Below are 27237 nucleotides of genomic sequence, written 5' to 3'. Positions count from 1 at the left end.
CCTTTGTTTTACTGTAAAATAGGTTTTCTCTGTATTTTTATTCCACCTCCAGCACTTTTCAGCACTTTTTTGTCCTCCTAGGAAACCTTACTGACCTGTGTGGAGTTGCTTAAAATCTATCTTTTTTCTTTGAGATTCACTGTCCTTAATCTGCTCTACTTGTTCCTTCATTATATTTGAATGGCTGATGTTATCATTTCATGATCACCATTACCCAATCCATCTTCCACCTTCAGATTTCCAAGCTGTTTCTCCATTTTAGCCAAACCAAGTCCATCTTCTGAAGTGAACAGGTGAACCGTCTCCAGGGTGTTGGAAGATGTATGCAGTTATGCCAATGAATTTTTTGGATAAGCTCAGCTGTCATAATAGCACATGCTCATCTCTTGGGGCAGGTGTATACTGAAAGATGGAAAATAGTAGGCAACTTTATTTTCCTGTTGGATGTTACTGGAAGGCAGTTAGTGAAAGACTTTGGTAACCTGAGATGTCAGTGTGACTCCTTGCAGGAACACCAACTTCACATAAAAGCTGACAGAATTAGCAAATGCCAGTGTAGTTACAGGAAAGGGATAGATAGTTTTGTTCAGTGTAGACTTTAAAGACAGCTCCTGATTTTATCATCCAGCAAGTATTCAGAAGTCAAAATGCCAACATGTCGCAGTGCTAGTCATGTTTTCTCTGAGTCAAGCAGTTGGCATGGTATTTTATTAGTAGTCTTTTCCAGAATATGTCCCCTGCTCACCACAGGCTGCATGAGTCAGTGCTGTGATTTGGAAAATCTGGATGTTTTTAAAGCGGAGTTAACTGAGTGTAACCGTAGCAGGAGTGTAAATAGGTGTCTGATTGGTGTTTCATGGGCATTTTAGCAACAAGTCTGTTTCCCATTTATTATGACCACAGATAGTAGGGTGAGTCTGGAGTCTCTAAGGAGTAAATAATTGTGGACCAAGCTGTAAAAATATTGGAAATTTTGCTTGCTGGAGGTGCCAGGGTTGTGTGCTTGTCCATTTGCTCATCAGAAGCTTGAGAAAAGGGATCCATTCCTCCTTGTCTCTTGGTTTGGATATGAACTGGGAGCTCCTCAGAGACTGTAGGGTGCTGAATGAGGTTTTGCTCAAGAGGGGAATATTATGTATGAGTTTTTACATGGTTGTATTTTGCTGACCATTACTAACAGTGTCTGTGATGCCTGGAAAGGCTGACCTGGAACAGAGACTAGACAGATCAAAAGGGATAAAACAGGTATTTACTGAAAGGATACACCTTGGGCAGTGCAAAAGCCTGGCCAGGGCTACACCCAGATCAAATCCAAGATGGATCCTGGTCAGGAGTGTAAAGTGTAAAGAGTCTTTACACTTTCATAAGTTTTGGTTTATTTAGAGGAAGATGACAAGTAGCATCTTCCTAAAGAATGCGCAATCTTTGGTGCATGACTCTGCACCTGGGGGTGATACCTTACACAAATATCACTTAGTAAGTCTAACCGGCTTACAGCTCATTTTCTTCTCAGACATACAGAATTAACCTAAGATAATAAGATCCATGCCTGGCCAGTGTATTGTAAGAACTGACTTTTCATTTGCTGGTGTTGAGAGGAAAGAAGAAATAGTTGAGCTTGACTTCATTCTTTCTATTCTCCTGGTTACATCTCCATCTTCATCCTCAGTTATGATAGCAGTGTGCTGTATAGACTTAAGTCTTTTTCTGCTTAGGGAAAGTTGCCCCATACTTAAAAGAAGGAGGGAGGAGTGGGTCCTTGCTTTCTGCTCATGATTCAGCCACTGCTTTCTGTTAACTTTGGCAAGACATTGAATCTGTCCTTCTCTACCTTTCTGTGAAAGTAAATAATTTTCTTCTCCGGTTTTGGTAAAGTCAGAGATGAGACTCCCATTGCTTTCAGTGGCAACCCCTACTCTTATGGGTACAGGGACACATATCAAAGTTCATTAAAAATACAAGGTGTTTTTATTCCTGCTGACATTTATCTTCTCCCTGTCTCTCCCCTGTGAAGCAAGGAGTAGCTTAAATAGCTTTGTCCAGCTGTGAGTTTTGTTACCCACATTTTAGCAGAAGTTAGTTCTGCAGGTGGGGCTCATGCTGATTGAAGATGATTGGCTGGAAAAGGGTCCATTTGTTGGCTCTTGACTTGAAGCTTGGTAGGGAAGTCTGTACTTCCTTCTCAGGCAGTTCAATGCAATTTGTAAATGCCAACGATTTGCAGTTTATAGGTGCTTCTCTCTTCCCTAGCCATTCCCAGGATCTGCAAAGCAGTAATTAGTTCTCATTTATGCCATTGTAATGATATTATACCCATTGTAAGATATGTTTACTGACTCAAGCACAAGGCAGTTAAGGACTTTCCCAGGGCCCTGCAGTAGAACAAGTGTAGCACCAGAGAATTCTCTGTGACTGCTCAGCAGCACTTCCCTGTTGCAGATTTTCTGTGGTACATGATACTTCATTACCTGATACTGAATTCAAAGGTCCCATCAGTCTGGTCTTCAGCTTGTAAGCACATAATTTGCTACTGTGCAGTGGGATTCCTGGCAGCAAGGAAGCTTTTGGTAAATTAGGTTGTATTGTCTATGTTGTTTGTTTGCTGACTCCTTGTACTCAGGGCTGTTGCTGTTAGGGTCTTTTCTAATTTTTGGCAAATCATTCCCAGTGAATCTAGATACATGAAAGGTCTTCTGTGTTCAGATCATCTTCTTTCTGTAAAGAAGGAAGGGATTTAATTGTTTCTATGAAACTCTGATCCTAACAGACACAATAGTGTAGTCTGTGCTTCAGAGGAATCAGCTTTTCCATGTTTATTCACTCTATACAAAACAGGCATTCTGAAGGCCTGGGCTCTTTGGTAAGACATGGTCTGATGCAAATCAAGGGATGTAAGCTGTAATGGCAAGAGAAGATCTAGTCACTGGAAAAGAGCATTTGATGTAACTTTGCACATGTTACTAAAAACAGAGAAGGAAGGCATTTTCTCATTAACATGTTGCAATTTATGAGTCTTTAATTCATATAATAAAATAAAAGCTTTTCCCTTTAACAGCTGCCACTAACTGAGAGGTTTTGTTTTGTTTCAGATTGTGGAAACCTGAAATAAAATATCCTGTGACTGACAAGGTGACAAGAACACCACAAGGTGGGTCTTCTGCTTTTGTTGGCCTCATATCAGTCATTCCAGGGCTCTGGAAATGCTGTGCATCTTGGCTTTATTGGGATGGATTGCCTAATGAATCTCTGGGCTTGTTCAAACAAACCCAGATACTTTGTCAGGACTCCTCCTATGCCTGCATGTACGTGAGTTATATATTGTAATAGTGTTTTAAACAAAGAAAATACATACATTTAATGTGCTGCACGGTGAAGGTGTTCATGCACAGAGGTGGAAACAAATGAAAATAAAAATACATTGGAGTTTTTGCTAACTTTTTTGTGTAGGTGTCTTTTCTCTAGGAAATGTCTTTTTGTCATTGAGAGTTGAGCTATCCAAAAACTGCTGCTGCTGAGCACAAGCTGTGACGTGGCATTTTTTCTTTTCACACTTTAAATTTAGAGTTAGCAAAAAAAGTTCCCTGCAATATGTGCTGATTACTTGTGTGTTAGTCACCACATGCTCACCTTGTCTGAGGATTTGTTGCTCTGTTTTGTTTAAATGTTTTATTGAGGTTGTTTATAAGATAGGCAAATTTGCAACACGGGGTGGTTTCTGGTCACAACATCGCTGCTCTTACTGCAGCCTCACATTTCTCTCTTGGAGGTCGTAGTTTTTTCCTTTGTGTGAAGGCATGAGTGTTTCTGGAGTATGTGTCCACAACCAGCGAGTGAGTAGAGGTATTTCAGTGCAGAGCAGCAATCTCTTTGTTGGATATTTCAGAGTGTGTTTCTTGTCACCAGCACTGAAATACTGCATTATAGCTGCAATGGGCTGCAGTGCAGATGTATCACTTGTATTTCTTAAGATGTTTTAAAAAATTGCCACAGTCATGTAAGCCTCCTGTCTTGCAGTGAGAGAATCAGGTGAGATGTGAGAATTTATCAGCAAGGTTCCTCTTGTCATTGTTCTTGAGTGGAAACTGCCAGGGGCCCTGCTCATGGTGTTAATCCTTATCCAGTCAGAAAAGAGGTCTAACTTTGATTTCAGTGAGTGCATGAGGTTTCTTTTATCTGTTCCTTGTCAGCTCTGCATGTCATTGAACTTGAATCATTAGGCAAAAAGTTAAATGGTCAGGAAGAGGTAAGTATTTCAAAGCTATAAGGCCAAATCCAAAAACTTTAATAGGAGGGAGTGATTGATGATCTGAGCCAGAAGTGTAGACAAAGCTGTTTGGTGGGTGTTCTTTGCAAAGAGCAGCAACGAAGTTGAGAAGAGTTCATTCTCCATTTCACTTCACTGGTGCTGGTCTGCACTTCAGTAGTCTTTGTAGCAGGATTCTTACCAAAGATTTATCACAGATGATGTGTGTAACCAGGAAATTCAGAGCAGGCTGGTGAGCTTCAGCTGAAAGGGGTAGGTAAACTCCTGTCTGCTCATAGGATTGAGTAGTAATCCAATTCTTCCAGTGCCTAGAATATTGGTACTTTCAGCTGCATTTGAATTGCTCAGTTTATCAATAGAAGCTGTGTTCTTGCATAAATGAAGAGCAAAAGGCCTTCTTGTAATTAAATCATGAGTTGTCTAAATCTCATTTTGTTAAGCTGAACACATAGTACAGACTAGAGAAGCAGTCCTGCACCAAAGCTGTTCAAACACATCAAACTTTTTCAATTTTATTAGGTTTTGTTCTTCTCTTTGTCTTCTCCATGTGAATCTAAGGCACATGCAGATCATGCTCGGTTCTCTCTTTTTTTTTTGTCTTGATAGTGTTCCTTATAACCCTCTCTTAGGCTTGTACACAACCCATATAATGGCACAGAGAAGCTCTTCATCTATTTATTGGTCTCACTGTTGCATCACTTTCTGAACTGCCCCAAAGCACCTTCTTTGCTCATCAGACAGCAGTGTATCCTGCACAAAGGAATGAAAACAAGACTGTTTGTCTCAGGCTTGTCTCTGCAAGCTTAGGCATGTATTGAACATAAATATTACATAAATTTTCACACTTGAAGGGCAATAAAACTCCAATCCTCAAAAGAAAATATTAAATGCAAGCAAAACTATTGTGTTTTAGTGAGAACCTGGGAAAAAAGGCAAGCAAATGATGGTTTTATTTCTTACCAGAATATTTCACAGGAACAACGTAAGTGTATGTAATTGTACCAAAGCCTGTACTTCTTCATGGTGAATTTCTCTGTAGTGTGAAGAAAAAACAGAAGAGAATTCTATCAAAAGCCTGAAAACCTGCATTGCTTGGTCTAACATTAGGCCCTTTTATGTCATTACTGCTTGCAAGCAGTGTGCTTACCCGGCTCACCTCCTGCAGAGAGCAGAGACTGTAGATGAGCATCTCAGGGAACTGGGAAGGTCATGTGCAATCGAGCCATTTTCTGAAGAACTTCTCTAGAATTGAATCTAGAAGAATTTAGAATATGTAGAATGAGAGAAATGAGTGAGCTGGTATTCTTAGAAGCCCTATAAACAGAGAGCTAGCTGAACATTTGCCTTTATGTTTTTAAAATGTACAAGAACTGGCATCACCACTTACACTGTGGAGTCTTTGGTACTCTGTCTTTAAATTGCTGCTCTTCTGGGCTGTTTTCTCTTGTACAAGTGATCTGCTGTAGCCCAGCAAATAAAAAATTGTAATAAGGCATCTGATCTCTTGGAGAAATCTAAGTTTCATTGTACTAGGGTATACTGGTTCTCTAGTTCCCAGTGTAAGATTATGCACCGCAAGTTGTTTTGCAGAACTGCTCATCTGTAACACCATTACCATTTCCTTCTATTCAACTGCTAGGAACAGAAAGTATGAAGGGATTCAACAGTTCAGATTGCTCCCACAACAGAGGTTCCTGAGGAAAGCAATGTCATATGTGGTACAGAGGAGTGAGAACAGTCTTCATGGTCAAACAGCAGGATGTTATCCTCGAACCCTACTTCTTTCTCTGTGATAGGATTTCTGTATGATACTCTCCTTTTGCTAAAATTAAAAAAAAAACAAAACCCAGACTTACCTGTTGAAGGCATTGACATTACATCCAACATCCTTTGGAGAGAATCTCTTTGAGAAAGAATCACATGAGGAAGAAGCTATTTAGACTAAGCCTTGTGGAAGTCATAAGCAACTTCAGCTTACCCTAAAAAGGACCTACCAGCATTCCAATTGATTGGAAGTGCTCCTTGTCTTGTTGTTCCAAGTTCTCTTGTAAGAAGGAGCCCTGCAGTGGGGTGTGGGGCAGAGGGAGAGGGAGTTTCTCCACGAAGAGTTCTGCTTTGGTGTTTGCCCCCAGCAGTGCTTTGCTGGGATGTGCAGCACGCTGTCTTGCACTCTCAGTGGGCAATCCTGTAAGCCCTGGGCAATAGGAGGGCTGTAGTCCAGGCACTATTCTACTGAGTTAGAAAAACACCTGACCTGGGCTGCATCCAGCAGTTCAGGCTGGAGGCCATCAAACTGTGGCATCAACCTGCCCCAGCTTGTGGTCTTGCAGAACTGTGTGATGCTCCCTGTATTCACAGGGCGAAAAGCAGGAAAGATGTTGGTGTGATGTCTTCTTCCTCAAAAGCTTGTGGGTAGGATGGGAACCAGGGGAGCCCTAAGTCCTGTATCAGGGAGGAAAAAAAGTGGGAGGTGCTGAATGAAGGTGGTGCTCATAGAATTTTTTCAGACAAACCAGCTGGCACCCATATGACTCTGAACCAGGTGTGCTTGTTGTATGAAGTCTAATGGACCAGATTTCTTATTGCCATGGCTCTGCTGAAGTCATCACAAGTATGTTACTGCACAGCAGCAGAAGTGGGTTATTGCTTTAGTTCTCTCTCAGAGAGTGCATCTGGGCATTTGGGTTACATGTCCAAATTCCACTTGCTGAAATAATCTGAAGCCTGAGATTATGAATGTAAGAAATAGGTGTTCTTTTAAGGGCCACTTCACTTTTCATTCTCTGAGATTACATATGACATATGCAGTTTTCTAAGTAATAACAAATGCCTGGGTTACCATTCTACCAAACACCAGATGTGAAACCCAGAGGCTAGCAAAGTATTTATGGAGGGAGTATCTGAGAAAGCTGTTCTTACTGATGCCAGCAGCTCCTGAGTGCTAATTAGTTAACCAAGTCAATGTTTGTGGGTTGTTTTTTAATGGCTAATTCCATTGCCAGCAATGTCTTCAGAAAAAAAAAAAAAAGAAAACTGGAAGGAACAGGTGGTGCACAACTTATTTTTTAAAAGGGAACAGCATATTGTAGAACTGCAAGCATCTGCTTCTACTTAATGCTTATTTTTCAGACACTCTGAGATGCCATTCATTTATGTGGAATAAATTGCTATACGAGCTCGTAGGCCCTTAGAATACTTTTTAGAAATGTCATGCCCTTTAATACTAACCTGAAAGGTTTAAATTAAACAAGGTAAGTCTCTTTGGAGATAGAAAACATCTTCTATGAGATTATTTGATACAGCAGGAAAAATAAGTAAGTTTGCAGGTGAATGGTGAAGACCTGGATAAAAGTTTCTATTCCTGAAAGGTTTTTTGGTGTGTGTTTTTTCTCCTTGCCCCCCAGGTGTAGGAGATACTATCCTTATCTACAAGATTTGCTTCACTTACAGCCCTTGAAAAGAGTAGCTATAGTGCCTTTACATCTTCAGTGTCTTTTATTATTGGTGAGGAAGAGAGCATTTCACAGTGTGTAGCACTTGTAGGTAGAAGCTCTTCTGTTGCTTAGAGCCCCAACTCATATCCTGTTCATAGATTTTTATCTCCATTTCTTATGTCTTTACAGGTTTCTGAACACATTACCATTTAGCAGTTTATATGCCAAAAGGCTTTCTTCCATAAAGTCACTCATATTTGTTTTTTTTTTTTTTTTCCCTACTGGTTCCAGTAATAACAGAGCCAAGGTTAAAGCTATTCAATCTGATAGGGCTGCATAAAGTGTCTCACTGAAACTCTGCCTAAAGGCAATGTCAGATTTTCTGGTGTGGTCAGGTCTGTAAGAAAAAAGGGTTGACATCCTGAGGAAAAAGAGATTACAGTCACAGGAAGAATCAGTTATTTTTCTTCCAGTTCTTAAATGCTGCAGGCATAAACATGCCTCATCATATAAAGGTGATGCAGTTATTTCTTTTGGCTATCTTCTCACCTTGGAAGCATATGATATTAATGGGAAGCCATTCACCAAATTCTTGATTTTCAGACTTTTAAAGGTGGACTGTAGACTCACTTCATTTGTCTGAGCAATGTATCAAGACAGGAGTTACTGACTTCAAAACTTTAATGTGAAACTCTACTGGTTTTGCTTGGAACTGATTTTCCTTTTTACTATATATATGTCAATATATAAAAATAAATAATATAATATGTAATATAATATCTAGTTGTTGTATTTACTGCTGACACACAGGCTGCTTATGCTTTGCTGTGTTTCTCCATCACATAGGTTTGTAATCCAAATGCTGTAAAATGTGGTGCTTTACATTGCCAGACATTGATACAAATGCACTTTTCTCACACTTTATTGTTGTGGCTGCTTTGAGCTGAGCTTCCAAAGACCCATCATCTGAATACGAGTCAATGGGAATGGTGGGAATGAAAATGTGACAACCTCAATCCTTAGTTTTTAGTGCATTCTTAGGAAAGATTTAGTTGTGGTGTGGAACTGTGGGCAAGAATTCAAATGATTCATGTGTGTTTGACAGAGCTGTCACCTTCAGACTGCTCTTTCTAAATATTTGAATCAGAATCTCAGAGATAGGGGAAATTGAATGCATCACAATGGTGCTGCATTTGTAATCCAGAGCTTTGTAAGCTTCTGTTAATTATTTTTTTCCTTGAGGTACCTGCTGAACTAAATAATGATCTTTCTACAGAAAAGGCAATGGAAATATGTGTAGCAGGCTTAGAAGCCAGGTGGGTGGTGAGGGTCTGTGTGGTTAAATGTTTACCTTTGAGAAAGGCTTCTGGACCTGGTTTAGAAAAACAGCAGTCAGGGAATAGTGCCTGCACAAAAATTCTTACTGTGGAGGTGGGATGGGAGGTAAAGGTGCAGGAGTCACAAATGAGTGTGAACTCATCCCAGACTGTGGTTAGAGGTAAGCCCCTGTTCTCCACAATATACAGTGTACAGCTCTGTGTCTTTGGCCTCCTCATCATAAGGTGAGCAAGTTTAGAAGCCAGAAAAATGCCATGTTACTCCTTTGTGCAGGCATTTTGTTCCATAGCTGGGGCAGTGAAGAAGGAGCATTCTTGGAGATCCAGTCTCGAAGCACAAAGTAACTTCATTAGGAAGGTATTTCCAGTTTGCATCTGAGGAAATGAGGAATGTTAAGATATTAATGTTATCTGCAGGCAATAAGTAGGCAAGTCTGTGACCCAGTTGGGATCAGATTCCAGAGCTTCATGCAGTGATTTTTTTGTTTCTTCCACCAAAGTGCCTTTTTCTGCTGTACATCTTAATTAGCAGCTTATCCTGACCTAACAGCTGAGAAATAGCTTCATAGTGCAAACAATAACAGATATGTGTGTAAAATTGTTTTGTTTCTAATTAGACCAGGGGTACATGCCTCTGAGACACTTTTCACTGTGCTCAGAAGGAGAAAAATGTGGGCTGTAACCCATCAGGTAGGAAACTATTGCTTTGGATGAAAAGCTGATGCTTTTTTCAGGCAAATTCAAAGGCAAGTTTCATATGTGGGCTATGGGAGCTGAGCTAGAAAGCATGGACTTCTAAATACAATTCTGACTGATTCTGCCAGTGTTTTGTATTGACAGCTATGCATTTTCATAATAAGCAAGAGCTGAAGCTAAGGATTGTGGTACTCAAGCTCTTCATGTCAGAATGCAATTGTGCACGTTGTATTTGTTCTAGAAGGCTTGAAGCAACAAGGCCAGATGCTTTTTTTATCTCTGAAGTTGCTTAGTGTTCCATTGATTTCAATAGACTTGCACCCACATGCAGTTACAGCCAGCAAAACCAGGGTCTTGAGTCTCAGAAATACACCATGAAGATACTTAACAACATCTGTAGCATAGCAACAGGAAAGTCTTATGCCTTTCTCATTTACTGGTCTTGTACCTTGGCAATAATAGTGAGCATATGGTGGAGAGTTTGCTTTCTTTTTGGTCAGGCTGGTCAAATTGTTTGGGAGTGTAATGCTGACTAAGTTTCAAACAGCCAGATATGGTATTGGTGCAAGGACTCAGCTTTGAGGAACCTCATCTTTGCTTCAGTGCTGAGGTTTGGGAAGATGTCACACATCAGCACGACTCCACGACTTCTGCTTACTTTCTGTGGCATTAACCTATTCCTTGTGGCAAGTTTGGCCTTCCTGATTCCATGAGAAACTATGCCAGCAGAGTCTGGCATGTTTGCTCCTGAGCAGCCCTGTTGCATGCTGTATGGGCAGCAGAAGGCCCAGGCTGCCATCCCATGGCAGGCCCTTTCTGGGAATGAAAAAAAGGTGTCTTTTGTGCACAGCAGAGGAGGTGGTGCTGGAACTGTGAGAAGAGTTGGGGGCCCTGAGAAGGCACTAAGTATTCCTTGGGACCAGCATCTCTGCTTCTGATAATCAGCGTTGGGACCTGAGACCAGCGCAGCACCTGCTGGTGCTGCTGCTTTTTGCCTGCTGTCAGGTGTCTCAGAGTCTTATGTAAATAAACCATTTAGGAAAACAAATTACTAAAACCAAGCCATTCTGGAAAGAATGTCCCCAGATTCTGTACCAGCCAGCCAGACACCTGAAAGATGTCCTGTATTTACACAAATGTGTTTACACAGATGTGCTTTCCCCAGTATCTTTTGTGGTTTTTTACATGATTTGCCTTTAATTCCTTCAAGGACAGAGTGGGAAGTAGCATGAGTGTCGTAACTATGCCCTGTAGTTATAAAACGAAAAGAAATAAAAAAAAGACTTCTGTGTGTCTTCTACGTCTTGGGATTTATAAGGTGTTCATGTGCTGAAAGAACAAGATGGGAAATTGCTCTCAGTGTTCATCTGTTACCATGTGAGATGGAAGAAGCAAGTCTCACAAAAGTACTGTAGTGCAAGAACTTGGCTTTTTTTGTTTCTGCTCATCATGGGCAATTCCCTCCCTTTGTTTAAAATTGTTCTCTGGTGTCTCAGTGAATAGACAAAAATGATTCTGTTTTAATAAGTGCAGTACTGGGGAGAGGAACTTACATGCAAAGGATATTTCAGAACAAAATCAGGAGCTGAGTTTGAAGTGTTTGGTCTGTTCCTACAGCACTGCTAATCATTAACTAAGAATAGAAAAATTTGCAGTTCAGAGAAGTGCTGTAATCTATTCATGCCTGTGGGAAAATACTGCTTTCACTGTGTTCTTTGGGGCAACTGCAATCATTTGAAGGAAAAGAGGTTAGGAAACTGCATTCTGCTGCATGTCAGCTGAAGTAGCTCTGTGTTTTCTTGGCTACTGTACTGATGCAAAGCTCTCATTCAGGAAAATGATAAAACCAGATGTGCAAACAGAAGCAGCTTGCCAGTCATCCTACCCAGTTCCGTGCTAGGACCTGATGGATGAACTCAAACTGCTTGAGTGCTTGTGTTACTCCTGGCTGGAAAGGCCAGGGAGCAGTCAAAAGAGAAATAGGAGATGCCCAGACCCAGCTCCCTGCTAGTGGGAGGGACACCACTCGTGGACCCTCAAACTGTTCTGTATCAGATGGTTGCAATGAAGGCAGCTGGTGTAAAGGTGGGTGGGCCTTGCAGCCCGTTTGCTGAGGCAAGAAGGTTCATGTTCAACTGAGCCATTCTAGGAGAGGCTTCTGAGTTGGAGGACTGTGGGAAACAGAAAGGTAGAAACTTCCACAGATACTGAAGGGCTTGATTTGCAGCCTTGGAAGAAGCTTGGATTGATGTAAAAATAGAAGTATGCAGATATTAAGCAGAAAAATTATAGGCTTATGTTTCTATAGTTGTCAGCAAAAATATGCCTTAAGTAAGTAAGAAACTGAATTAGATAAGATGGTAAAGAATTTTATAGTGTATTAATGTAATTGTATAGAGTAGACTAGGAGCTTGAGTGTTATAATAGGAGCATAATAAAAGCACATGTGTGTACATGTAGCAATAGCTTATTGGATAAAAGTATACGCAATACCGTAGAATTAAGTAAAGGTAATAGGTTAGAAAAACAAAATAAACTTCATAGCAAATTTCTGTTGGATTAAAATGTTATATATGGCCTTGTAAAAAAGAAACTCGTGACTAGTTTTTGAGCTATGGCCGAATTCTTGCTTCTCTAAATCTCACAGCTTGAGGCTGATGTGAATTGGAGCAATAAATCGTCTCTAGCACATTGTGGTCCCATCCCTTCATTTTGAGGTGATGATAGTAGAGGATACCTGTGGGTTTCATGGAGAATGTGCCATTTAGACCCTGCAGGTTACCTGGGCAAGCAGTGTAGCAGGTAATTTCTTTTGAAGTAGGGTCCAAGTTTGATATTTTTTAGCTAGAAGTCAGGAGCAGGAGGTCGGTTTCCTTTATGCTGACTTCACTCACCCTTCCTCCTCTTGAGTCCTCATGGCTGTGGAAAGACCTGACTGGCAGAAGGGTGATGCTCTTGTGTATGGAACCATTTCCTGTATTTCTTATTGAGAAGATGAGTTTTGAAAATGCAAGCACTCCTCTTTGGGAGCAGTATTCATAGGATGGATCATGGATGCTGGCCACTGATGTAGTAGATGCAGTCTTTTTTAAACAGTAATCTCTTTAGGCAGCTAAGGAATGAAGCTGAGGCTGAAGGTTACCCAGGTCTCTTCAAGGTTACAGAGTATATTTGCAGGAGAAGCAATCTGCACCTTGTCTTTAGAATTAGTGTCAATGCAGAAGAGAGTAGGCAAGCCTCAAACAAGTTTATTGTGGTTATGAATCATGTGTCTGGGCACAGCAACTGTGATTCGTGGTTTCAGGGCATTTTTAAAGTGCATGACTTTGTGGATAAAACTTGCTCTTTCAAGGGGAGAGAAAAAAAGAGAAGGACATTTAGATTAAGTGGTATGACTGAGACTTGGACCAGAAGTTTTAAAAAAAGCATTGGGTATATTTCTGTATCAGTTGAGAGTCTTTGAGCAGGAAAGCCTAAGATTAACTTTACAGGTCTGAAAATATTGCTGGCCCATCCCCAGATCCTGTGGTTTCCCTCTTGCACAGAGCCCTTTGTAGCCGTAGCAGGGGATGGCAGAACCTTCTGTCAGTGTGAAACATGACCCAGCCCTGCAGCCAGGTCAGTGCAGGCTGAGCCCTGGCTGTGAGGTTAAGGGGGTGATCAGTGTGTTCTTCTCAGTCAGTGCAGAACAGACACTGCTCTGCCTCTATTAGACTGTGCCTACCTTCATCAGGAAGCAGGATTTGCTCTGTAATTAGCTATATGCAGCAGTTGGAAGTTGGAATTCAGGTGTAAGTTCAGTAATGGCATGCGTGGAATCAGAAAGACACAGAGAAATGGGGTGAAAGTCTTGAGTTTTGCATTTGCAGGTGCAGACGTAATGAAGGGGGATGTAAGCCCACAGAGTGTTTTTCATACCAACTTTCACAAGGGCAGGAGATCTTAGAAGGCTGTTATCTACCCTGTGAGTGTGACAATAGACTCTTTGGAGCATGGTATAAGCAAAAATGATGCTGTGTTAATGAATGGGTTTGCGACCTGGTCTGGTCACATTGCTGTTTTCCAGGCATATTGAACGAAATATTTTAGCTGTGAAATCCTAACAAACAGCCTATAAAATGTCAGTGCTTGCATTTTCTAGAAAGGCTATTTTCTTCAGCTCTGATTGATTTCCTCTACAAGTATGCTACTTAGGATTTAAAGTTTTATGTGAATTCGGTGTGTCTCAATACATATGCCAGTAGACTCTTTGCATGGGAGCTGTTACATTCATCACTTTGTCTTACAGCTGTCTTTAATTCTCCTGTTTAAATCTTGCCCTCTGGAGATGTTTTCTAATTTCCCCTTGATTAACCAGTATTGCTGCAGACTTTCTTCTCCACCAGTGAGCAGTGGATCAGGGATTATTGGTGAGTTGTTGGGAAATGGGCACTGCTCTTGCCCCCATGCACATTTTCTATTTCAGAGACACACAGCCCGTGTATTTTATGGGGCATTGTGTCTCTCCACAGAGCCCCTCTGATTGTGTGTCTCCTCTTGGTTTTGTGTAATGTGGTTGTGCTACGTTGTGCTAGGCCATGCTTTTAAACCACAGAATTTCTGAGCTCTGATTGCAAATTGAGAAGGAAAGACTGCTTGGATTATCAGCAGGAAAACTGTAGAAGATATGACCTTTCTTCTGCTCCTCAGGGCTAAGCAGAGATCATTGCAGCATTCTGCTTTGAAACAAATTAGTAAATAGCCAGGGATGTTTTTATCTGTAACAGGTTAGCTGCTGAGGTCTTTGTATGCTTCCTAGGTGCTGAAAGGAGATGGAGTGGAAAAGACATTTCATAGATATAAGAACTTGGAAAGAAAAGTCATGTAGAGATATAGAAATAGCTTATTCAGGCAGGAATAACAAAATCTAGGAAAGCTAGGCCAAATGAAGCAGTGCAGATGAAAACATTGCCTGAGTGCAGAGAACAGGCTGTGACTATTTACCATGATGAGGTTAGCTCGGGGATGGTGTGAGCTGCAGGGAGTGCAGCAGCTAGGAAATAAAAACGGCCAAAAGGTCAGTGCTCAGAGCCAGGTAAATGAGCCATGCCGTAGGACAGGGCAGGGGCAGTGCCAGAGCTCTCTGGAGATGTGATTGCAGAGGTGATGTATTTTGGTGTTGTCCTTGACAAGGAGAACAGGGCTGACAATGACTGGCTGTGCCTTATGTGCTTGTTTGAATTCATAGGAATTTGTTGTGATGAAGTTAGCACACTGTGGTCTGCATATAAATGCTGCCTTGAGAGGCTACGTAGAATAGAGGCTAGACAATGTTAAAGGAATAAAGTGGATATTTATTAAAAGGCTTTCAAAGGACACACCTTGGGCAGTACAAGAACCTGGCAAAGGCAACACCCAAGATGGACAATGGATCATGAGTTTTCACACTTTTGTCAGTTTTGGTCCGTGTACATATTGGGGTTAATTGTCCAATTACAGCTCCAGGTTATGAAGTCCCATCCTCCCAGTTTGCTCTCCTCAATTTGCTGCTGTTTGCACTTTTTGGGCCTGAAGCTGTAATGATGTCCTTGGTTCTTGGGCTGCAAAAGGATTGTTTTGTCTAACTAAACTGTGAAGAGAACTTGCTAACACTTTATATGAAGTTCAGAGTTATATAGTAATGTACAGAATCTGGAAAATATGAAAGCTAAAACATAAGACATCATAAAGAGTTGGTGAAAAACTTCAGAGTTCTGTCATGACCACCTTTTTTTACAGTTTTCATACTTTGCAGTACTCTGTAGCTGTGTATGATACAGGACATAACTTGTCTCCCCAGGTAAGGGGGAGTCTAGCAGACATGAGCCTTGTGGGGGTCTGGAGGAGCCCCTGACCTGCGTCTTGATGACCAGGGTGTAAAATTGTTTTAAAGACTCTTCAGTGGAGAGAGGCACTATTCAGCCCCACATTTTGTAAGAGCATGTCTTCATGGAGTGTGAACATCGTTGGTTTCAGGTATTGAATGCTACAGGTGAATAAAGGGAGAGACAGTGTCTTAATCGTCTTAATTTGTCTTCTAGTAAACTTACAGATCTCTTTTTCTTTTAGTTGGCTGTTGGAAGATGGGTTTCTGTTATTAAACATGAGTATAACCTGAGTTCTTTTTCCTGAGTTTTCAATATCAATTTCATGACAAGTACTTGGGAAATACACAGTTCTACATGTTACAGGATACTTCTTTGAAATGTTTTTCTTTTAAAATAACAAGTGGAACAAGATACTTGTTAGAGTGCTGTAGGAGCAGTTGTTGCATGATTGTATTTTGAAGGGTCTAAACTAGGCATAAAAATTATTTTAAAATCTAACTTCTGAATTACTGTAATTTTTGACTATTATGTAATTCTGAGAGTGAGCACCAGGAGCTGACAGCACTGCCACATACCTCTACATTCAGGTAGGAAGTCTCACCAACTCACCTACACCTCCTAGACCAGACGTTTTATGAGTTACATGTTTAAATTTGCAGTTTCATATAACTTCTTCCCCAGACCAGCCCTTGCTGGAGGGGAAATTTTGGTCTTCACACTCATGTCTGCAGCCCAGCAAACCTGTGTAATTTAGCATTGCTGCAGGTGCCTCACTGTTGTGCTGGCTGTGTGAGAGCCAAACTCTGCTGCAGCATCTGATTTGCAGGACAGCAGTGGGAGTGTTAGGGGAAGAAGGTGCTAGTTAGTATTTGTGTGGGGAGCAGAATATGGTCCTTAACAAGTACAGAAAAAAGGTGCTGGGGATGGGGGAGTTACTGAATTCCTAGAAAAGCTGATGGATGGATTTTCTAGGAATGACAGTTTAGAGTCACGTAATAGAAATAGTAGAACCAGCCTGAAAAATTGGCTCAATGAGGTCATGGAAGCTCAGCAAGTGGTAGAAAAAAAGTCCTAGATTTTCTTGTTCTGTGTTAGTGTAGTATCAGGATTGATTCTCAGCTTGCTGTGCATATTATCTGTGACCATGACTGGCTTTGAACATTGTGGTGCAGAGCACAGTGTAATATCTCTGTGAATCTTGGTCCCGTGGCCGGTAGAAGGGGTGAGTGGGTTTCAGGCAGGCTGTGCTTCAAGCCCAGTTCTGCTATTGATTTCCTGGGTGACCTCAAGCAATGTAACAATACATTTAGCATGCTGCAGAACCATGCAGCAATTCTGCTGTCCTCAGATGTGCATTAGTAGTGTTGCTGTTGGGAAGACTGGTTTCATAAACAAAAGCTTTCAGAGAAGAGTTGGCATAATTTGAGAAGCCTATGGTCTACTGCCTGCAGAGCACTGAGGAGTAACTAGTAAAAGCTGCCTGAAGTGCAAGCCAGATGATACAGCCAAATTGTCATTATGATTGCACATCACAAAAGCTGTTTGGGAGGAGATTTAGCTGTTTGTTCATTCATGGCTTAGACCAACAACAACACCCTGCAACAGCAGCCACGTTTGTGCAAACATTTCCTCATTCTATGATGAAAGCACTCATATTGGCAGGTTAGGAAATCTTTGTATTAAAAGGCTTTGCCTGTAGCTGTGGACCTGGTTAAGTAATATGCTTTTAAGCTCAATTAGAGGGGTACAATAGATTAGAGTAGTGAAAATAGATGTAATACTTCTGCAAGGAAAGAGCATGTAAAGACCTGAATGAGGTGTTATGAATAATGCTCTCCTATATGAGTGGAGCCACTGAAGTCAGGGGCTCTGCACCTCTGTTTCATGGTGTTCCTGTTAATGCTTCGTTGATGTTGTTTTGATGCCTTATGTTGACTGAAACATTTTAATATTTTTATTTTAAAACTCAGTAACTGAAACTTGCTAATGCAAATGAACAAAGTGGACAAAGCATCTTCTGGAATTCTTTATGCTTTGCTGGTGTGGTCCTGAAAGAGACAGCTCTCTGTTCCCTTTCTTCCCAGCCATATAAGATTGCAAGTTAGGTTGTCCTGTGATAACATGCCTTTTGGAGTGAGTGTAAAACCATCCTGTCCCTGCCTGATCCAGGCAATATGTGGGAAAAAATTTCTATCTAGTAACTGATGAGGACAATTTCCTGTAAGCCAGTTTTTGTGGTCTCTGGTCTCCAGCCAGATCTATTTTTACTGCCTTTTTCTTTTTTTTTTTTTCCCCTCCCCCCTAATTTATTTTTTCTTAAGAAAAAAAAAACTATCTGTTTGGCACTATCATGATTCTTACATGCAGACAGGCTACAGTTCCAGAAGGTACCAACAAAGCTCCAAAGGTAACATGTCTTCTGATTAGCTTGAATTAAAGCTTTTGAGCCAAATCATAAAGTCAGCATCAGTGCATGAGAGCAGAAGAGAGTGAACATTTGCCTGTGTTGGTTGAGCTAAAGCCAGGTCCATGTAATTCGGTATTACTGTAGCCAAAAGCATTTTGTTCCTGACTTAGGCTGATGTCACATAAGGATCTAGGGGCACAGAAGCAGTTACAGTAGCAGGCCTGATAATTATCTCGTAAATAAAGCTGAGGAGACTTACACTGAGAGTGCAAGAGGAGTCTGGCGCTGCCCAGCCTGGTGTTAGTGAAGGAGGTCTGAATGTATGGAGAGAGTGAGCAAATTAAATGGGTAAAAGCACAGGAGGGTAGAGATGTGAGAGGGGAGTAGTTCAGAACAGTCATTTTCTGCTAATCTGATTGGAAATCCTGGCTGCAGTTATAGAAATGTTGTACTGCAAGTTGTGTATGTTTAAAACCAGTCTCGGGTCTGTTTGAACTTTTTTTCCCAAGACTTAGAAATCTGTGAATCTTTCAAAAAACAGTTAACATCAAGCAGGAGAGGGAGATAAGAGTCTATGATGATAGAAGTTGGGCTTGGAAGGCATTCTGATAGCCAGGTTCTTAGGAGTGCCAAAGGAGAAAGGCAGGGCAATGCTGTGACAGTTGCTGTTTCACACATGATAGTCTCAGCTTTGGAGTGCTTTTTCCCCTCAACTTTGTAAATCTCATTTCTGGACTGGATCAAGAAAGCTGCACATTCTGCAAGCAGAAAGCCAGAAAAATGCAATGTACTCACGGGGCAAAGGGTGGGTTTCCTAATAAAGGAACAGTGAATGTGTATGTTGGCACTTGCAGAGATGCCCTGCAGTAAGGTGATTAGATATTTAGTTAGGAAGATGAGTACACCTGCTTTCCCATAGGGAGTAACAGCTGACAAAAGACATGGAGAACTTAGTCTCAGGAGTCATTTGGAATCTGAAGTACAGTTTGTACAAGTCAGATCTAGCAATAGTTGGATTTTCCTCCCATTACATTTGTGTGTTGAATGGTTATTGGTTATGTTTTAAATGTTAACCTGACTCCTCTAGGATGAGCATATCTGGTTCTCTGTTTTTGGAAATGGGAAGTATTGGGAAAATTGCCTTTTGGTTTTTCCTGCAGTTTCTGGATACTGATCCTTAGAGCCATTGTGACACTTGTTAGTTTTCAGTGAACAAATGCTTTCATGTATTTTTAAGAAATATATTCGGAAAAGCATCTGCTGAAATGGCCTTTTTTTAAAAATACGATGTTGGCCAGTTTTTTTTGCCACAATGACAAGTCATCATTGGCAGATTTGAGAGGAGGTGTGACTTCTGCCCTCTTGACAAGGTGTCACTATTGCTTTGAGACATTACTGGGGGACAGGAAGAGTGTCTTCATTGGACACAGCTGCAGCCTCCACAGCAATAGCATTGGACTTACATTTTGTTGCAGGAAATCATCTGGTTATTACATGTTATTCCTGACAATTGCAGCATTACTTCAGCTAAATACTATTGGGTATGTGATGTTTGCTGTGAATCATCCTCACTAATGAACCTATTTGATAGAGAAACAATAGTTACTAGCAAGGTGACATTTCTGTTCTGAATTGCTGTGCCTTTCTATATTTATTATCTTCCATGAACTATTTTGCAAATTACCATTGGGTCGAAGGGCCTAATTCTCTTCTTTCTAGGAACAAATATGTTGGTGGGATTGGAAAATATCTTTAATAACAGGAGAGGCTCTTTGTTATTTTTCCATTCCAAAGGTGTTTGCTTCTGTTGTGTTTTTATTCTGTTTTCATTTCACATTCAAATAATCATGAATGACTGGAAGACCTTGAATCAGTGGTACTGGAAGTCCTGCAAGTAGACTGTTAAATGGTATTTTTTGAAGTGCCAAACTGAGAAACATGAACTTTAAATGATAACATTGATGCAGTTGTCTTGGAATGCTTCTATTTCCCATCACTTTAGGAAATCATAGGCATCTTCCCTCCAGAAAAATAGTGAAATACAGTCTTAATTTTCAAGTTTAGATTCTTGAGGACTGTGTGTATGATTAAAGTTATTTTCTTACATGAGAGATTTTTCCTAGGTTGTGGCCCAAAGCCTGAGATATGAATATGGCTGTTTTGCTGTCTGTCTGCTTAAACATCCTTCATCTTGAAGAGATGTTTGTGAACTCAGCTCCTGTCCTAAGAAGATAAGTCTCATGGTCAGTGAAACTGCTGAGTGAATGGAACAAAATGTGCAAGAAAATATTTTAAATGGAGATGATCTATTACATTGTCTGGAGTCCACTATATTTGAGGATGGTACAAGACTGTAGGAAGCTTTGGTAATTCCAACGTGGTAATGCTTTTATCCCAAGTATCATCCACGTGGTGCATTGAGAGCATAAGGAAGTATGTTACTTTTGGAAAAACATATCTCTCGTGTAACCCAGATTGCATCTCTCTGGAGAAAAAGCATGTTTATACCACAAGAAAAGGGAGTTTACAGCTGTTCAGCAACACATCACATAAAAGGAAATTGAAAAGTTCCTTCCAGTTGCAGCTGAAACACTTGAAGCTTTGGGTGGAACATGCTTAGGGTGTATACACATTCATCTGTGCAACTTCTGTTTTTCCTTACAAAATTGAACTGCACGCTATTATCCCCATCTTTGGAAACACACCGATTCCGTGTCTGAATTTAGGATGATTTGAGCTGTAGAATTCTGCCCTGCTCCCCACTCTGATTTTAAATTTTCTCGATGAGACAGAGGAATGAGCACTCTAGGTGAAGCATACAGGAGCAGTCCAGGAGATGTCTGCGTGTGCAGGTGTGGACCAGGCAGTAAAAGCTGATTCTTTAGGAACTTGAGAATTAGCAGAGGACAAAAAGAGGTTTTGTGCTTCTGTAGGTGAAAACAAATTTGTGCCAATACTTCCAGGGCTGTCCTAGTGGTGGTTTAGCTCATGAGGAAACATCAAAGGCCTTGAGTAATTGCATTCTACAAAGCTCCTTTCAAAAGCAGAAAACCATTATGGAAGTGATGGCACAAAGGCTCACCCAAATGGTTGGTTTTATCTGCACAGTTTCTGGCCTTTAGGCAGCTGTCCTTCCAGTTTAGTAATACTGAGTCATACCTTTTGTTTCTACCCTTCAAGTCACCGAGGTATCTCTCTTGTCCTCTTCTCATGCAAAACAAGACAGGCTTTGAGACACTTTCCAGACAGGAGAGCAAGGAAAGTTTCAGCAGCAAGGGACCACTCCATCTGGTTCTCGGTCTCAGAGCAAGGAACACGTTGATGATACCTGTGTGAGGAGCTGAGTTTCTCAGCTGCGATGTGAGTCACATCCCTGCTTTCCCAGCATGTGTGGGGTACTTGGCAAAGGAGTGGCTTTGCTGGTCGTTTATTTGCTGGAGACTTTTCTGCTAAAGCAGGTGCTCTATTGAGATCTATCTGCTGTGCATCTTGGACTTTGTCTTGTATCCTTTTCCATTTTTTTTCTATTTCCTTTCAGTTTCTTTTTCTCCTTAATGCAAGGGGTATGTGCATTTAGTGCAAGTTTTAACAGTATTTCAGAAAACAGGTAGGTTTGCATTTGTATGGGAGACTTATATCCCTTTTTCTGTGGTGTTCTTGTAGTAGGATAGCAAGTATGGTTTAAATAGGACATGAAACACCCATGTTTTGCTCAATATTTAATGACATGATGTGTTTTATACAAGCTATGAGACCTGATACTGCCTCTTTCATTTAGAAGGCTGTGTGTGCTTTCTTTCTTTGATGTAATTCAGTTGACAGCAGTGGGGTTGTTCCTGACTTACACTTAGAGAAATGAATAGGCAGTCAAGAGCAGCACAAGTTCACACCCAGTGTGTGTGTTGACTCATTTGCTCATTGTCTTCTGTGTAGCAGAAAATGCTTTTAGGGTACCCCTGAGGAATGTATCCAAGTAGAGCCAAGTTTGAGATGAGGTATGAGTTTAGCTGAGGGCTGTGCAAAGCCAGAGATTATCATATGATTTGTAATGAAGGTGAAAATTGCTGTTTTCGTGTGGGAAAGGACTAACACCCACTGACCTAACCAATTAACATGCAAGATTGTGGGTTTTTAAATTGTGCTTCTTATTAAACTGAACCGAAGCTGCTGTTTAGCTGTCTCCTGTAGTAAGAGTTCCTGCTATGAGCACATGCAACCCTGCTTGTGCACTGGGGTTGAGTTGGTGGTTCTGTTCTGGGAATGCACAAGGACTTATGCTTTTATTGGAGTAGCTTACTTTTTGCTCTCCTTAGTTTTCTGACTGTGTGTTTCATTTGGGACATTTCCAGTCTGTAAAGTTACCTCATCTCAAATTCCTCCTTGCCCTCTCCTTCTCCCTCTGCTGGGCCCCGATCTCAGCTGTTCATGTTTCATCATTATGGTCCAGGAAACTGTTGCCTTTTTATGGTAGTTCTTGCACCTCTCTTAGCTCTGATTGATTTTGCAATGTGAAATAAAATGCAGGGTCTAGCACATCAGGCCTCACTGTGGCATGCCAGAGCTCGGTTTTATATTTAGGTCGAAGCATCTGAAGTGTGCTTAGGTGGAGCCATCTTCTCCAGTCTGCTGGTGGGCTGTCAGTGGCTTGCTTTACCTTTCCCATGTCAAAGCTGCCTATATCCCATTAATAGTCTGGGCCTGTGACTAACATGCTGAACATTACTAATCCCTTCATCCAGAGAGCTTGAGGTGAACTATCCTCTCATCATCAGCCAGGGTCTTACAATGTGGGTAAATCCAGCCTTGACAGCAGGCTCTTAAGTGATGGTGTAGCTGTGTGCTCAGTGTCTTCTGTTCCTCTGGGACTCTCTGAAGACAGCTTGGTCTTGCCTCCGTGTCTTTCTGGCTCAGTTTTCTCTTCAGCCAATGCTCTGTTGTGTCCTAGTTAGCTTTTTCTTCTGTCTACACAAAAACTGCATGGCTCTGAAAGAGAAACATCTTGCTCTCTTGTGTACAGCATTTCTAAGTTAATAAACAGCGATGTTGCCATTGCTCATCTAGGGAAGGAAGTAGCACTAAAACTGGTGAAGTAAGTTTTTGTTTAGGACCGTAATTAAGTTTCCAGACTTAGACAATAAAAGGTCAATATACCAAAGGTTTGTGCCTAGGAATTCAGAAACTTTTTTTTTTTCCTTTTAATTAAGGACTATTTTGTTTGATGATTAGATGAATGGGACCAGAAGGAACTAAATCAGCCAGCAAACCTGCCGATGACTAGTGGGTTTGTTGTGAAAACTGACAAATAGTTGACACACAGCTCAGATTGCATACAGTGCTCAATGCCAAAGTAAATCATATAGTCTATTTACCTTGGGACCTGTAGAGGGTAAAATTCAGGGCCTTGCTGGCTGGAGCAGCTGTAGTAGCTCAGCATGTGGAGGAGGCTTCTAAATAAATGCCAAATGTCAAGTTGGCTGAAGGGAAGGTAAGGGAGAGGGATAAGCATCTTATAACTTCAGATGTGTTGCCATGGTGACATGAGCCAATAAACTAGAGCAAGCCCAGGAGTAATCTATAATTGAGAAGTATAGGAGAGGCAAAGTGGCATTGCTGTTTGCAGAGATTCAGGTACATAATGGTGAACCTAATGCCACATTCATTCTGCTCAGTCCTGCCCTCTTTCTGAAGAGTATTCACAGTTTACTTACTGCTGTTTTTCAGAGGCTCCCTGTCACTTGAAACACATACATTTAAGCAAGTTGTTGACCCCTGCCAACAGCTGATCCCAATCAGGGTTTTTTATGTACTGCACAAATAGGATATACATGCTGCATGTGGTAACCATGCAGTAAAAGCAAAACAAGTTTTGATGTGTAACTTCTGGAAGTTCTGGTTCTGTATTTCGGTTGCACTATGGAAGCTGGATAGTCTGTAAAGACTTAACACTAAAGCCTGGAGTCAGCGATGCCACCAAGCGCATGATTTAGTCTAAGTGCTTAAGTGCTCTCAGTGAGGATGGATAGCCCAAGTGCTTAAAGTTATACAGATGCTTAAATGCTCTGTAAACTCAGTGTTTAAGGATTTTATCCCTAAGGATGCTGTAGAAACTTCCAGTGAAGTGAGGATGAAGGAGTCCTCGTGCAGTGTCAGCAGCTGTAAGAATTGTATGAAAGAAAGAAAGCATGTTATTGCTATTATGTTCATGCATACTTTACCATGGAAAAAATAACCACCAAAATTATTTCTGGGTTTAGTTTTGGTTTGGGGTTTTTTGGGGGGGCCTGAGGGGGTGCATGGCGGAACTTGGGTATATAGTATAAGTATTTGGATAATTTAATCAGCCTTAAAACTTATTTTAATTATAAAACCAGTCTAGGGGGGAAGGGGAACAGAATTCCACAGACAATCCATCCTTTTGAGGTAATGAATCTCTTCATTTACACAGAATTTTATAAAAAATATTAAAATGGAAGAAAGTATTTTCATTCAAAATCATGTTTATGATCCATCCTTTACAACAATTTTCAAACATACTAAACACACTGAGGTACTTGTCTTTTAACATCACTTACAGATGTTAATGGAATTGTGCACTTTGTTTTACTTGTATTTTAAACGTGAGAGATACTTTACAACAAACAGAACATTCCTGGTATAAAATGTTAACTGTGACTACATCTAGGGTTTTGCTCTTTAACCCACATTGTTTAAAATAATCTACTGCTTTCATCAGAAGTAGCAGTATTTAAAGTAGGAGTCTTGTGTAGAGAAACCGTGTATTTTACAGCATGTAAATGAAGAACTTTGTTTTCATCTCCCTTTGATATTTAATGGTGACTGATAGTAGACTGACTGGGACAGAGATCTTCCACTGTCTTTCAGTAATACTTGCATTTTCAGAATCTGATATTTTTTTTTTGCTGCACAAGTTTCCACCAAATGAAAAAAAAATGTGTATAGCTTCAGGCAAAGCAGTGTTTTTATTCTTACCCTACTACAAAAGAGTCCTGGAGTTACTATAAAATCTGTTTGTGATATGCTTTTACTGCTCATTTTTCACAAAACCATCAATTCTGTATAACACCTATTTATCTATATAAATATTCTTGCTGTGTGTGGTACAAGGCAGACCCATTCTCAGCTGTTTCCTAAATACTGTTGCAATCAAAATAAGCCGTAATGAGGTTTGGCTTAATAGGTGTAACCTTTCACAAAGGGCTGTTGGGAAGAAGCCTGGTCCTGGCTAGAATGGGAGAAGCTGTAATTGTACAGGGTTTATAAAGAACATAAAATCCTAAGATGTAATCATGTCTGCAGAGTAACTGAGCACTATTATGAGTTTGTTTGTGGTTGTATAGCTGGGTTTTTAGTGACACGTGTAAGCTGTGCCAAGCTTTGATATGTAGAAGGCAAATCGAGCCATTCCTCTTTGAGTAAATTGTAATTCCACACTCACTACAAGAATGTTTTTCACATTGGTCTGCCTGGTTCAATGTGAGACATTCCACGAAATAAAAATTTTGTCAATGAACAAAATATTTCAGCTTCATTGCAGTTTCTCTTTGATTTGGAGGGGTAGGGGTTGCAAAACCCAGATAAATCCCCTAAACAGGCTAGAAGAAGAGCTGAAGGTTTGTGAATGTTTTTATTCTTGCACTTTCTTTTCCTGTTTTTCCCATTCAGATACTGTGTATCCCTTGAACTTAAGTATTGACCCCAGTATTATATGCAGTTATATGCATATTATATAACTTTGCATATTATATGCAAAGTTATATGCAAGTGGAGGGAAAAGGCCATGCATTTTCTTTCCTTCCTGCCCACCCCTCTGTACTCTGCTCAATTATTTTCTGTGTTCATACAAATAAAAAAGGTAATTGTTTTCCTCCTAACCTTACTTGAAAACAGCCCTCATTAAAGTCTTTAGTGGGAAAAGGGTTGGATAGGATGCCAGTGTGTTAAAGGGCTTCTCTGTGTGGCTTGGGATGTGCCTTATGTAAGGAGCAGAGCTGCAGGAACAGGGACAGACGGCGCCTCTGAACGTGACCTAGCTGGGATCCCTTATGGAGATCTTGCAGAGACTGCAGTGACCCTGGGAAAACAAAGTGGTGGTTCTTCTTCCCCACCATCAAAGTGCATCTGTGCTCTCCCAGTGTGGAGCTACCTTTGGTGTGTCCTTTCTACTGCCTGCTGGGGTGACACCGGCACAGAGCTGCCTCCAGCCTTTTTACTACAGACAGGCAGTGCAAGGGAGACAAGACTTCGTTATCTAATAGCACCCTGCTGCTTGAAGAAATGGCATATATACTGTTTTTCTGATGTTCTCCTAGCTGCTTTTTCTCACCAAACAACCCAGCTAGTGCCTAGAAGATGTTAATGGGATTGTTCCTGAATTAAAACTTCCTGCAGTGTGCATAAAGTGGTGCATTGCACGTCTTGCAAAGTGGAAGGTTACCATCCAGCAGACATGCTCTGTGCTGCCCCTGAAAGCAAGATATTAGCTCAGAGGAAATGTAGCAGGACAAAATGATGCTGCATTAAATTGAAAATCACAGCAATGGAGGGGGGAAGCAGCTGTGTTGGGAGCTGCCAAAATTGCAAATAAAATTATTTGGTGGGTTAAGGAAGTTGGTTAGCCAGAATTTACAGCTTGTTCCCCAGGCCCTTTGCTGTAGTTCAGAGATGCAATGCATAGAGTGGTGCTACTGCTGCTTAACTTTTGATTCATTGTCCTTACTGATAGAAAGTTCCTCCAATACTATTTAGATTTTTAAATCTAAATTCTCTGGTTTGCACAGTAATCTTGTGACTATTTGAATATGATACTTTAATCTCTGCTGTTCTCCGAACTTCTGTTAATTTAGTCTTTCTGCATCGGTCTTGCTTTATTGAAGTATAGTTATTTTTGCTGCTGCAGCAAACTGGATAGCCAAAGGGAATGAACTGCAGATAATCCACCCAGAGAAATGGCTGTTGGTCTGTGGTGGTCATGGAAGGGCTGCATTGGCCTTGGCAGCCGTGATGTGCTCACGCAGGTGAGGAGGAGGATGCTGCTGAAGCACAAGTGAAATTAAGATGTGTCTAGTCATGTCCTGAAGTCCCATCCTCAGCTGTGCTCGGTTCAGTGGCTCAGCAACCAATTGCTTAAATCCAAGGGGTTTTTCTGCCCCGTCAGCTTTATTTCTGGCACATCGAGTACTCTGAGCAAGTTGCCTTGGAGAATTCAGCCTTTGGGTGCTTCTAATTCAGAAAA

The 27237-nt window shown here is 40.9% G+C and overlaps 1 protein-coding gene across 20 annotated transcripts in view; it reads left to right on the top strand.

Annotated features, from left to right (window-relative positions):
* MAP2 (microtubule associated protein 2) overlaps window positions 1-27237 on the top strand; it is a 225034-nt gene that overhangs the window by 44760 nt on the left and 153037 nt on the right. For 19 of the 20 annotated variants that reach the window (XM_088167702.1, XM_088167704.1, XM_088167715.1 and 16 more), the window contains one exon: window positions 3090-3148. The gene's annotated coding sequence lies outside the window, so the exon portion shown is untranslated. Of the gene's footprint in view, window positions 1-3089; window positions 3149-27237 lie in introns of those variants that run through there. The other variant, XM_088167693.1, reaches the window with a different exon arrangement.

Source organism: Sturnus vulgaris, chromosome 7, assembly GCF_052056855.1.
Source record: "Sturnus vulgaris isolate bStuVul1 chromosome 7, bStuVul1.hap1, whole genome shotgun sequence".
NCBI lineage: Eukaryota > Metazoa > Chordata > Aves > Passeriformes > Sturnidae > Sturnus > Sturnus vulgaris.
The sequence above is the reverse complement of the archived record's forward strand: the minus strand, read 5'-3'. Positions and strand labels throughout refer to the sequence as shown.